At 44.2% G+C, this 14,655-nt stretch overlaps 1 protein-coding gene and 1 pseudogene across 2 annotated transcripts in view; both read left to right on the forward strand.

Annotated features, from left to right (window-relative positions):
- Nucleotides 1–14,655, forward strand: part of PLPPR1 (phospholipid phosphatase related 1) — a 124,090-nt gene that overhangs the window by 33,626 nt on the left and 75,809 nt on the right. The gene's annotated exons all lie outside the window — the stretch shown is intronic.
- LOC101649523 lies at nt 3,184–3,647 on the forward strand (annotated as a pseudogene).

Here is a 14,655-nt window from a genome sequence, read left to right on the forward strand (position 1 = left end):
TCATCGTTGTTACATCGCACCCTGACTGGCTCGTCTCCTCCCCGAGACCCCTCTGCAAGGGGATCTCCAGTGGCCTACTGATGGGCTTTGGTTTTTCCGTGCTTCTGAAGACGGAGTCTTTGGTGGCAGGGTCACTTGGGAGGGAAGGCCCGCCGCGTCTGCTTTCTGAGTGCCCATAGATGTCCTGAGCTGGTGGTTTTGAGCACCCTAGAAGACAGCTGGAGTGTAAAAGCTGTATTCATATCTGTGGATTTTCAGCCCGAATCTATGCCTCCTCAGGTATCTGTCATTTGGAGTGCTTTGAGAATTAATTTTGCCAGCAATTCTTCCTTAAGTGAAAAGAATCATTAAGTCAATTCCTTCCGAGGACATGACATCTTTAATGTTTCTTCTGGGCCATTTGTGGAATGAAATATTGTTACTGCTCACACCGCAGCTTCCCTAAAATAGACAGCACCACAGGCAGAGTTAATGAGGACCATGCCTCACCTGGTTGTGCGGGCTGGTTGGTGCCTTCTAATCCCATACAGCTCACCCAAAGCAAGAGCTAGACCACTGATGTACCAGGATTCCCCTCCAAACACCCAAATTTCCAGCACTCTTCCAGGTTGCAAACATTGACTGGGTCCTGGTGAGGCTGTGGAGAAACAGGAACTCCCGTGCATTGCTGATGGAGATGATGCAAAATGGAAAACAGCTCAGAGGCGTCAGAAAGTGAAACCTCTAAGACCCTAGGACTTCACAATTCCTTCTAGATACAGGGCCCGAGATTGAACGGCAGAGAGATAGAAACCTGTACACCCATGTGCGTCGCAGCACTATTCATGTGAGCCAAGAGGCGGAAACTAGGCAAGCACCTCACAACAGATGAATGGATAAATGAACAGCATCTGGTCTATCCATACAGTGCACTATCTCAGCCATAAAGAGAAATGATTCATGCACGCTAAAATGTAGAGGAACATGGAAAGCATTATGCTGGGCGAAACAAGTCTCACACAGACAGACAAATAGGGTATGAACCCGCTTATAAAAAAGACTTACAGGTACCAAGGGAGGGGGTGGATACCAGGAAATGGGGTGTTAAAAGAAATTGACCGCACAGCTGAGCGTGAAGAAGGATCGTGTGGTGAACAATAGAACAATCTGTCGCAAGAATAAAAGGGCCCACAGCTCAGTAAGGGTGAGATGCCTTTGATACACATATCTGTTGCACCCTTTCTTCACCCTGTGGGAAGTCATACACCTGCATTCGCATCGACGCCCTTCAATCCCCTGTGACTGCTCAGCCAAATAATAGAAGAGTGTTGAGTGTTAGAAGCAATGTTTTGATGCTGGTTCAGGGTCATAAACATAATAGAAAACCTCTATCACTTTTCAATCAATCACCATATTGAACCGATTTTAGTTCACGGTGACACCACGTGTGCCCCAGCAGACTGGTCCACGGGGTTTGGTGGCTGTTTGTTTTGGTTTGTTTTTTCCCTTAAACCATAAAAACAAACCAACTGACAGTGAGTCGATTCTGACTCCGAGTCACCCTCCGAAGTTTCCAAGGCTGCAAGGCCAGGAGCAGATACTCTCAGCTTTCTTCGCGTGGGTTTGAACTGCCAGCCTTGTAGTTGGCAGCCAGTGCTACCTGGCAGTGCGACTAGGGCTCGTCTTCTTTATTTTGTATTTTGAAACGCTAAGCTTTCGAGGGTCAGCAGCTGAATTTGTTAACCGTTTAGATCAGACAGGGGTTCCCATGAGATTTCCAGCTTTCAGTTTCCACTGGACAAATTTAAGGAGCATTTGGGTACATTTGGTGAAGAAGTGGTGTACACACACACACACACACACACACACACACACTCTATTAAGGATCAAGCAGTCTATTGGGAACATCAGGCATCACTAATCGAAATGATGATAAGAATCCTGTTGCAAATTCTCTCCTCCTTAAGCCTACTGTAAGTGCCCCTTGGGGGCTTGACACAGCCCAGCCAACTGATGCTGGTAAGAATGCTGCTCCTGGGCCGAGGGCAGGGGCACCAACATGGATTTTGAATTGAAGAGGTGAGATGTAAGTCTGCGTATGGCTTTTAGTTTCTTCAGTGTATTCATCTGTGATTATACGAGGGGCACCCCCCAAAAAAACCTGGAATTTCCCCCCCGAAACTATATATTTAAAAATTTTTTTTTACAAAACAAGCTTATCACCTTTCCATTACACTTAATACATTGGTCAAATTTGCGATTCCATTCTTTGAAAACGTTTTTCAAACTCATCTGTTTGGATGGCTGACAGCACCGCCCTTGTTTTGGTTTTTTTCTTCATCTCTTCTACATTGATTTGTCACATTGCTGCCCTTTCATGTCCCTCTGCAATCACAGAAACAAAAAGAAGTCACATGGAGCGAGGTCAGGTGAATCAGGTGCGTGGAGCAAGAGAGACATACTGGGGTTTTTTTGCCAAAAACTGGTGCACTGAGATGCCTATATGAGCAGGAGCATTGCCATGGTGGAAAAACCAGTCCCCCATTTGCCACAAATCAGACCTTTTTTGCCACACACTGTTACACAATCTTTCCAGAATCTCTAAATAGAAAGCTTGATGAACAGTCTGACCTGGTGGAATGTGCTCCAAATGCACACGTCGACATTTTCATGTTCAGGAAGCTGACAGACATCCAGAATGAGGCTTGTCATCCATCAATATTTCACCTTTTTTTAAATTAGAGAACCACTCGTACACTTGAGTTTTTCCTACAGCGTTGTCCTTGTAAGCTGTGTTCAACATCACAGCAGTTTCTGTGGCATTTTTCCCAAGCAGGAAACAAAATTTCATGCTGTTTTCCTGAATTGGCCATCACAAAAAACGAGGTTCGAGTGAAACTGCTTTCAGGAAAAATCCACTGTGACCAGAGAGAACCTTCTCAGGCAACTTCACTCGGAGCTCTAATTCAGAGTGATTTGCTGGATGCTTGCCTATCGGGGAAAACGAATAGAGCTGCACCCAGCAGGGGTACCCCGCGTGTATGATGCTCTTCTTCCAAGGTCGATGAGAATATGTCATATTTAAGGGTGCAGTGTAGAAAAGCAAGTTTCCGAGAGCCCGTGCTGACCCTCCTACCCCCAACAACCTTGCCGATCCCCTCCTCTGCAGAGTCACAGATTCCAGACCAAAATTGAAAAACAAAGATGGTTGCCCTCACCCATCTAGCCGAGAATGAAGTATTCATGGCCTTGGCCTCCAGTGCAACAATGATTCTTTCAAACATGCTGCTTACGAGTGCTGCAGCTGCACTCTGTAGAGTAACACAAAGGTCTTGGCTCACCCAGAAGACCGCACACACCTTGGCAAAAGGGAAAATGTGAAGAAATGTCTTCGGGCAGATGATGGAATGTGTACGAAGAGCCCGCTTGAGTGGCCTTGAAAATATTGTGCCCTCCCTTGGCATTGGCCTCTTCTGTTCCTTGTGTGATCCCATGTCTGTCTGCAGCACTCCTGCACTGCAGACCCTTCATTGCAGCACGGATCTACCACACGATTGCATGTTCCACACCCCTTCCCCAGCCGAATAGAGGTTTGGCTTTTTTAAATTGGATATGGGATTACGTGTTCAATGGCTTGTAGATTGCTGAAAAGTAGATTGTACTTGTAAGGAGGCTCATACGACTCAACTAGTTTGTTTTTGTTAAGAGTTCTGTGCTTCCCACTTATAATGAATATTTTCTTAGGTTTTAGAAGGGGGCAAGATTTAAGAATTGTGCAAAGCACATTTTGAATGTTTTGATTGTTATAATTTGTAATTTTTACTCATTTCAAATTATTAATCTGGAGAAAGTATGAGTAATTCTTTGCTAAACTTGTATTTCTTAACTGTTGAACTGAGCAAGTGAAATAAAAACTTGAAATGATAAAAAGAGTGCAGTATAAAGTACTGTTCAAACATTAGCTGTATTTATTAGTCTCTGCTTCATAAATTGTGCTACACTCCTAAGACTTTAGAACCCAAACCTAGTTGTCCTAACTACCTGATTACTTATTTCCTGAAAATGCCAAACCTTCAGAAATTAAAATTCACTGTAATTCTTCCATTTATTAAAGGGAGTGTGTGTACAACAGGGAAAAAAAGGTAGGGAACGCACCCATTGCCCAGTCATCCAAAGAAATTCAGTTTCCAATGGATTTCTCCTAGTTCTCCTATGCAAAGTTTGTTTCATTGTCTGCAATACGTTGAAAGCATACTACAGGAAGGCAGTCCAGACATTTTGTGGAGAAAATGGAATTAAAAGATAATGGAACTTTCCCACGAAGCCCTCTTGTCTTTGCCATAGGCTTCTTTTTCCTAATCCTTAGGATGATAATAAGAGCATTTTAAAGCAGCTTTGTAGAATAAGCTGCCCTACTCGGAAATGCTGGAAACTTCCAGGCTTTCATCTCAAATGTGGCCATCAGAACGTAACAGTCTTTAACAGGAAGTAAAATGTCGGCATCCATACTGACCCCTGTGGTAGAGGGCCCATGGGAAGAGCCAACCAGCAAATTCAGCTTCTAAGGCCTTGCCAACTTCTGTGCCTTTTGCCAAGTGACTGAATCCAAAAGGCAATTTGACTGTTGCCTCCTGACTTTAATTAATGTTTAATACTCGGTGGCAACAGTGCACTTCCTCTGGTAAGTTCTCATTAAGTTCCTTTTGAATCTGTTAGCACTCTGTTTATAAAGACGTGGATATTTTTTCCAATGACTGTACCTTTGACTGCTGCTGTACAAGCCAGTGCTCCATGTCACACTGTCAGAGATCATTGCGGATACAGTACACATTTCCCCCCACCTCCTGCTCCTGGAAGCAATCCAGTCATCTCTGGAAATTAAATGCATTAAAAGGTTTAATCACACAAAAGAAGAGCCAGACCTTTCATGCCCCATTCGTTTCAGGTCATTCCAGGTTAAGCCAGCATGCACCTTCACGGGGAGGGCCAACGTCTGGCTTAAACATCCAGGGCATGGTTGCAGAGTTTTGTAACCCATCATAAGCTTCCTTATTGTAAAACCCAATTCATTCTGCCAAGGAAGGATGAACCGAGATGCTCTGTGTTCAGGGGAGCATCCCTCCTGCCCCTGATACTCTCTTTCCATACGGTGGAGACGCCGACCGCTCTTAACCCTTCAGGTGCTCCTCCCTTCCGATGGAATAAATTACATGACTGGCAATTCTGGATGAACTGGGTATGTGTGACTCGGCGCCTCCCTCCCTCCTAACCCTTGGGAGTCACATGCCACAAGATCTTCAGTCTAGTCAGCGCCTTCTGTGTGCGGAAGGACTGCGGTTTCTAGCACTGTCTATGGCTGAGGAGCCAAGGCGCCTTCCTTCTGTGGCCCAGTGTTGGGAGGCCCACGTAAGCCACATCGTCCTCCAAACAGTCATTAGACGTAATGTGGTTCTTTCTTACATATTGACTCTCTATTGATTCCAAACAGTTGGTGAGTGGAAATGGGCATCTTTTCTGGCCTCCTTAAAATTCAACACCAACACCAAGGCTTCTGTTAAACAGAGGACAAATAGCATCCATTTTTCAGGTGCTTCCTATGTTTTTGTTTTATTTCTGCTCTACTCTCTGCCTCTCGGTATGTAATTCAGGAGGATGGGGAAGCAGCGTGGCTATTCCTGGCCAGAAATTTCTTGGCAGGAGTTAAGATTTATGATTAATATTTCCTCCTGTAGTACTATAAATGACTATTCCGATTTACTGAGATGCTGTGTGGCTCAGTGAATCGCCCAAGTTCATACAGCTGACGAGGAGCAGAGCCAGGATTTGAACTGTCGAGCTAAGGAAAGCTTTTACTACATCTCTCTACAGAATCCCTGTCTGGCCTCTTTCCTTGACAGTCATGATGTTTGGGAGAAGGGAAGAGAGGGCAGTGTTTAGCATGGGAACCATTTGAATAGTCTAAATTCTCATGGCTACAGATGAGGTACTTTAATTTTATTTTTTTGTTCTTCTTCAATGAGATGTCATTTTCCATTTCATTTGGTGTCATGGATTATACATTAGGCTGTTAACCACAAGGTCATCAGCTGCTTGAAACGGACAAAAGAGGCTCTGTGCTTCCGTAAGATTTACAGTCTAGGAAACCCTATGAGTCGGACTGGACTCAATGCTCCTGAGTTTGGAGTTCTGATGAATAGAAACCCACTCCTCACTTATTGACATGGTTAGGTCCCAAAGACCAGGCTGTTGTGCAAAAAACGGAGGATGGGCCACCTGAGATCACAGACTAGATGATGACTACATCATGACAGCTGCCAAACCACTGAGATTCATGGCCTAGCCATGTGGACACCCCCCACACACACAGTGTTACCTTGCACCTGGGCATTCATGACTGTTACATTTACCTTGTTAATGCACTAAAGAGCTGGAAAGATTTCTTACTGTTATAAATGCAAAATACTGGATAACAAGATAGTGAATAAATGAGATAAAGATGTCTACAAGGTGGCTTCAAACAGTTCGTGGAAAGATTCAAGTGTATACAAGATGTATACAAGATATATGTATCTATACATGCTTTAATAAATGAAGAGGTTAGTAAGGGATAGATAAAAGGAATAAGTCATAGATAAAAGGATCTAGCAAAATTTCCTCTAGGTATTGAAAGGGAGTCCACTTTTTGTGTGGGTTCTGTGATAGTGCTGTGCTTAAGCAAGATGACTTCCCACCCAAATGTACTCAATTTGTTGGAACGTGTCAATACAAATGGCAAGATGTCATGAATTTACTATGGAGGGAATTCACACCCGTGAGAAACTTTAAATTCATAAAATTCATAAAACCCGTAAGGTAGAGACACATCGAAGTGGTCGCCACCTTTCTGGCGAAGTTTGCTCCCGTCGGCTTGCTTTTAGTGAACAGGGTAGTGCTGTTTCTCGTCCTGTTCCGTAGGCAGCGTCAGAGAGCAGGCCCACTCCATCCTGCGCCATAAGGACTCCGAGGGGTTCCCTCCTCTTCTTCCTCGCACGTTTCCACTCTTCCGGTCGTAGGCTTTACCCTTCCTTTACCGGGTCAGACCACGCACCACAATCCAACTATCGTTTTAAAAGCATTTTCAACTGTAAATGGGGAAAAAAATCACAAGTACACATTTCAGTATTTTCAGGTTTTCAGAGCATGCTGCCGTGGTAACAGGACCGAAGTGTTGCCACGGTGTGTAAACAAAATGTTTGGTTTGGGTGTTGGGTGTGTGTAGTTCGATCGCAACTCGTACTGATTTGTGGGAGCCATTTTTGTACATGTGTGGTGCTGTTGTTATGTTTTAAATTACTTTATAAAGAAAACAAGTTACACAAAAACTTTCTGAGCAAGGCTCGGAGGCCTGGATGCGGCTCTTCATGCAACAAACGTGAAATCAGATGGACCGATGGCTTCGAAGTAATCTGCTCTCTACCTGGGAGCCAGTGTCTCCGGAGCTCTTGATAACGTATAAGCGGACTCCCAGGACGGCTTGGATGTCAGTTTTTCTCCACAGGGTAATCAGTCATAAGTATATCTGCCATCTCGTATTTGTCATGGTAGCTGAGGAAGAATTTGCATTTGCTTTCTGGTGTTTAATAATCTTCCTCTCCTTGGCACACTGTGGACCTGGCTTGTGTTTCCCATGTCGGGTGAGGGAATGTGCTCTCTGTCTCACAGACCAAGTTCCAAGTCTCCATGGTTTCCTTTTCCTGCCACTCCTTTCATGATTGTGTGTCTTTGCCTGTCCGAGTGGGAGGGGACAGAGAAAAACAGAGCAGTAGGTGTCATGTTAGGGACATGTCTGACCCAGAGAACTGTCTCCTTTCACTTTCATTACAGTGAGATCAGAGCCGTGCGCATCAGAGATGCCAGTTCACCATGTTACAAATGCAGCTCTCTTTCAATGCCCAGGACACAGTGTTGAATCTGCAGCTACTACGATAATCCTCTCAATCTGTCTCTATCTATCTATCATCTATCATCAGTCTTGGAAAAGATAAATAGTTGCATGCTGCACTTTCATTTCTAAAAGTTCCAGGAAGAACAAGGCACCTTTCTAGGTGAAATTTTCCACATAAAACGCTTTCCCATCTGCTGATCTGTTGATCATTGTCAAGTGCTCCGAATCACCTCACGCACTTCGTCCCTGCCTTGAGTTCTCTGAGAGACCGCCGGTGCCCCTGCTGATGAATGTCCCCAACCCTTCCCCGAGAAATGAGAACGGAACTCCTCACTAACCTCCTCTGAAAATAGATGTGTGCTTCTAGCGTCATGTTCATCTGCTTGATTAGCCTCTCATTAGTGTCATTTCCTCTATTAGTCTTTACTAAAGCGGCTACGAAGTTATTTCATGCTTGGATGGCTTCATTAAAAAAACAATTTTAAAGATATACCTGACAAAATAGGAACCAGAACTAACATTTGACTATGATAATGGAACTCCTATTACATGATATTTATAGATAAGAGGAATGGCCCCCTACAAAAACCGTCATATTTGTCTTTCTGGGGGTTTTGTTGGTGGTGGTGGTGGTGTTTTCAGCATTTCATAGAATGTTAGGTACAGCGGGTACAGGTAAGAGCTGGGAACACAGGGAATCCAGGACAGATAAACCCCTCGGGAACAATGATAGTAGGGGGAGGGGGGGGTTGGAGAAAGGGGGAACCAATCACAATGATATACATATAACCCCCCTCCCTGGGGGACGGACAACAGAAAAGTGGGTGAAGGGAGACATCGGTCAATGTAAGACATGAAAAAATAATAATAATTTATAAATTATCAAGGGTTCATGAGGGAGGGAGGGGAAAAATGAGGAGCTGATACCAAGGGCTCAAGTAGAAAGAAAACGTTTTGAAAATGATGATGGCAACAAATTTACAAGTGTGCTTGACACAATGGATGGATGCATGGATTGTTATAAGAGTTGTACGAGCCCCCGATAAAATGATTTTAAAAAATAAATTTAAAAAAAGAATTTTAGGTACAAAGAGACTTTTAAGCATAATGCTCCAGCTTTACTTGAATCCCCTCAATGATCAATTTCTCCAAATAATTGTCATGCCTGTATATGATTTCTTCACACTCACACCACCTAGCAAGGCAACCAATTGCATCATGAGCAATGCTGGCACACAGTGCCAGCAAATTGTTGTTCAGCATCTGGCGGCTGTTCCACTATTGCTGTGACAAAGCTAAGCCCTCTTAGGCTTTCAGATATTTTCACACGTGAGTTTTAGTCTTCTCCTGGGCATCCTTTGTGAACAAAATGATAACTGTTAAAAGAGGAAAAAGCAGGAAGTTAGGGCAGAATGCCAGTAGGATATCAATACCGATTTTCAAATATTGTAGTAGTGTTCAGCTTCCATTTTATCCACTTGCTTTCCCTTCCCTGCCCTTCCCAAATATTCCTCCTCTTTCTCCCCCATACACATATTTCTCTCTCTTCCACTCTCTCACATTTTCTCATTCACTTCCTGGTTATTACGGTTCCTTCAAAAGTGGCCAGTTTTGAACTGAATAAAGGAAGCGATAGATAAATTTAGCTTCTACGATAGTGAGGTTTGAATGTGCCCCAGAACACCATCTCAGAGCTCTTTCATAAATGTCTGGGAATTGTTGTTAGACTTTCCTGCTTTACATATTCCTAAATAGAGGGTCTAATGGGGATTTCTGACAAGGTCCATAAATTAATGAATGTGGCCTGGGGTTCTTTAAATCAATACGTGTTTCTCAAGACCAGGCAAATCTTTGTGAGATGCTTATCATTCCATCGAGTCATCGCCGCTTGTCTTCAGACAGACACGCAATCAAATCCCTTGGTGCTCTCTGTGTAATCTACAATCCCCTTTTGTTTGTTCTACTAATTTTGTTACACGTTTAGATAGCTAATAACTAAAGCCTTTGTCCTGTTTTACTTCAGTCACAGTAAAACAAGCAGTGACCTTAGGCTGTTAATAACAAGGACCAACAGCCACATTGATACTGCTGGGCTTGGTCTGCCAAGTCCTAACATTTGCTCTTTGCTATTATAATTTGATGAACACTTTCCTGATCTGTGGGGCATACTCATATAGCAGTACTTGCCTACATTTTCTGTTACTAGGGTTTAGTGGGAAGCCCCTATCCCACTTTTAGTGTGTGATGCCATCTGGTGGGAGCATGTATGCCTACACGAGTCTGAAGAAATGGGCCTCATCACACTAGCACAAGCACCAGAGACCCCTCAACATAAATGTGTCCCATGAATTGTATCCCAGCCCATATGGTCTCAAAATAGACCTTCCAATACTGAAAACACATTGTTTCAACAACAATAACACAAATTCAAAGGAGAGTATAATGTGGCCTTGAAATAAATTCATTCACTGCTGTTGAATCCATTCTGACTCATAGCTTCTCCATTAGTTAGAGTACACTTGCCCCATGAGTTACAGAAGCTGTAAATCTTTACAGCAATAGAAAGCCTCATCTTTTTTCCTGAGGAGTGACTGGTGGGTTCAAATGACTGCCTTTGGGATCAACCTACTCAACCACCAGGACTCCTTGTGGTCTTCACGGGGCTCAGATAACACACGATGATTGTACGGTCAAGTAAGAGGAGCAGAACCACAATGCGAGCCAGAGGAAGTCTCTGCCAACACAGTGGGGAACTCGAGGCAAAGTCTTCTCATTCTAGAAGTCCCCAGTTAGGCAGAAATGGCTGGAACCTCATGCCTCATCTGCTCAGCCATTAGCTGCAAAGGGAACATTGACTTGGCTCCCAGTGCCTTTCTTAGCCAACAGCTGGGGCCTGCTCTTAAAAGAGCAAGACCTCAGCTCAGAAAGTGAGGTAGACACTGTGGATCTGGGTTCTCTATAGAAGCAATGTCAGTGATGGTCACATATGTATATAAAGAGAGAAGTTCATATCGAGAAAAATAGCTCACACCATTGAAGACCCAGTTAAGACAGTTTGGTTCAAATCTGTATGTTAAATATTAAAGCTGGAGCTTTTCCTGACTCATGCGGCTACAGTGCTGGAAGCCAGGCAGCTGAACCAGGAGACAGGAGGCAGGAGGCTGGTGGCTGTAGAGGCAGATCAGCAGATCCGATTTTATGGCAGGCCACCGAGAGCTCCCAGGATCAGCAGGCAATATATGGCAGGTGGTCAGCTCAAGTACAGCAAACTGGGGCAGATAAGATGATGCAGGAGTCACACCCCAGGAAAGACGGAGTGTTCTTTGCATGGTCTCTGAATGGATATCAAATAGGCCACACGCCAAATACGATATCATTAGGCTGTGCTCTGAGTGTGAGGTTGTCCTCCACCCATGTCTTCTTGTAGGGACAGTCAAGTTCACACCAAACCAAGATCACAGACACTTCAAGGCTAACAGAGGGAGACTGTCCGCTAAGCATATTCCTTGCAATTGGGCGGCAAGTCCTTTCTTACAGGTGAATGTGCAAGTCAAAGCTGGGGTTTTTTGTTATCTGATCACCCTTGGAGCTCTGCTGGTTCAGTATAGTGCTCAGCTTCTAAGCATACGGTCAGCCACTCAAACCCAGCAGTTCCTCCGGAGAAGGATGGGGCCGTCTGCTTCTGTCAAGATTGATGGTTTTGAAAATTGAATAGGGGTCGTTCTACTCTGTTCTTTGGGGTCCCTATGAGTCAGAATCAACTTGCTGGCAACAGGCTTGGTTTTTCTTTTTTAATCACTCTTAAGTCAGCATTTGTAGTTGTTTGGTTTATGGCTATGTAACAAATAATCTCAAAATTGACTGATAAGAAATTTAGTTTGCTCTTCAATTTGTGGATAGGGAATTCAGAATGGGCGTGGCTGGCTAGGTCTTTCATCGATGCCTAGTTAGATGTTGGGAAGGGCTGCGGTAACCTGAAGGCTCTACATGGCTAGATTTCCATATTGTAGTCTTTAATCTACCACAGTTGTGCGTACTCTGAAAAGAGTGACTTGCGCTCAGTAGTCTGCTATTCCAATAAACCAAACCTAGTACACTACTGTCCAGTAAAATCTGACTCAGAGCGACCCTATAGGACAGAATAGAATGGCCCTAAATGGTTCCCAAGGCTTTCGATCTTTCCAGAAGATGATTACCAAATATATCTCATATGAAGTAGTTGATGACTTCAGACAGAAGACTTTGATTCCACTAGCGCCCCTACTATTATAATACCCCAAAACAAAAAAGCAACAACAATGACACCTGTCCTCTATGTAAAGTGCCCAAGACTATATATCCTTATGAGTGCACATGACTTCATCCTTCTCTGTCAGAACAGCTAGTGGGTTTGAACCCCCGACCTTGTAGTGTGCCACTAGGAGCTTATTATTACAATAAATCCAAATCAAACCAATTGCCATCGAGTTGTTTCTGACTTATACCTATCCAATTTGGATTCCCAAGGCTGTAAGATTTAACGGGAGAAGATAACCTCATGTTTCTTGCTCAGGGAAGCTCGTATGTTTGAACATCAGCCTTGCAGTTAGCAGTCCAGTGCTTCCCCAATAGCACTACTATTGGTCTCCGTCCGCTATTACAGAAAACAAAAGCCAAGCTCACTGCCCTAGAGTCGATGCCCACTGATGACAACCGTAAGGGTCAGGGTAGCACTGCCCCCGTGAGTTTCGGAGACTGTAACTTTGTGAGAGTAGAAAGCCCCGTCTCTCTCCCACAGCGTGGATGGTGATTTCAACTGCTGCCCTTGCAGTTCACAGCCCGACGCGTGTACTGTTAATTTCCTTGTGGTGCATGATGCCTCGTGCAAATAGTTTTTGCTTCTTTAATTTTCCCCTTTTGACATGATTTTGGGTCCTTATTATTGACCTTTTAATATTCTTCAATGTATATCTGCCCCAATGTATGTGCAGCATCCTGTCAGAGCAAAATATTTGAAAAGTAGATGGATACCCTCTGAGAAAAGCAGAGCGCCCATCTGTTTATAGGTTCGAGGACTCTCAATCGAGCCAGAGGGACAACAAGGCTTTGTGGAAATGGCATTGCTGCATGCAGGCACGCTGAGTTAATTCAGTGTCCATTGTGCACCAGGAACTATGCTAAGTGCTGAGGCTACAAAGATAAGGAGAGCTAGGTCACTTCCCTTGAGAAGGTCACAGGTTAGTAGCAAAGATTGACACGTACATCAATTCTGACAGTTCTGTGTTAAGCACTGAATAGAAAATGGGGTTCGGTGTAATGGTTGACAGTCTCAGAAACTCTAGATAGATTGCTGTCAGAGTTGACATGATGGCAATGGGTTCAGGTTAGAAAAGAGAACTAGAGAAAACAAGGAAGGAGAGCTCCACCAGGCCCACCAACACCAGCACTGAAGCAATGCAGCCAGTCAAGGAAGGGAAGAGAAAGCAGTGGTTGCTGAAGGAGGAGCATGTGAATAGCAAGAAACCCGAGAAGAAAAACACAAGAGGTAACCTGAAGTAGGGTCGGATGAGTGGTGCACGGGAGAGTTATGTTGCCGTAGGCACTGTGGACTTGGTTCCAACACGCAGACTACGTACCATAGAACACACCACTGTCTGGTCCTCTACCGTCCTCACCGTTGTTAGGTCGAAGCCCCTGGTTGCAGCCCCTGTGTCAGTCTGTCTTGTTGAGGGTCTTCCTTTTTTTCATGGACTTCTACTTCACCAAGCACCTTGTCCTTTTCCAGGGGCTGGTCTTCCCTGATTCTTATAGGGCAGCTGTTCTCAACCTGTGGGTCGTGACCCCTTTGGGGGTGAAATGTCCCTTTCACAGGGGTTGTCTGATTCATAATAGTAGCAAAATGGCAGTTATGAAGTAGCAATGAAAATAATTTGATGGTTGGGGGTCACCACAACATGAGGAACTGTATTAAAGGGTCACGGAAGGTTGAGAACCACGGTTATAGGGGAAGGCAAGAAAAGGAGATTGGAATGGTAGGTAGGACTCAGCTCATCAGGATCTGGGATGGCATGCTACGGGTGAGATCTTTCTCTTCTACAAAAGGGAAATCAGCAGACATGAAAATGATAAGCTCGTTGGGGTCAATGTTGTAAGTGGGGTCTTCTGGAATGATAAAGGGAAAGATTTGGAATCTGGCTGAATATGGGCGGGAAAGAAGTCAAGAATAATTCCATTTGGGAAGTAAGTAATCATGGATGGTGATACTATTTTTAGTGAGGAAACTACAAGAATAGATTTCAGGAGGTGGAGAGAGAGGGTGTTGTCATTCATATTGGGAAATATTAAATATAAGGTGCTGAAGAAATACCTAGGGGAAGATATTCAGTATGTTCTTAGAGCCGGGAGTTCAAGAGAGAGGTTTGAGCTAGAGTTACAAATCTGTGAATCATCCACGTAGAGGTGGTAGTTGAAGAGCCATGCAATAAATTCTGTAGAAAGTAGTATCTAAATTGGACTTCTCCTTACATCCCCTCACAGAAGGCTCACAAGGAAGAGACGAGCCAGTCAGGGTGCAGTATAGCAACGATGAAACATACAACTTTCCTCTAGTTCTTTAATCTTCCCCCCCCCCCCCACCATCATGATCCCAATTCTACCTTACAAATCCGGCTAGACCAGAGCATGTACACTGATACAGATCAGAGCTGGAAACACAGGGAATCCAGGACAGATAAACCCCTCAGGACCAATAATGAGAGTAGCGATACCAGGAG

This window comes from Echinops telfairi, unplaced genomic scaffold, assembly GCF_000313985.2.
Source record: "Echinops telfairi isolate 266 unplaced genomic scaffold, ASM31398v2 ScPeMD7_7410;HRSCAF=8448, whole genome shotgun sequence".
Lineage (NCBI taxonomy): Eukaryota > Metazoa > Chordata > Mammalia > Afrosoricida > Tenrecidae > Echinops > Echinops telfairi.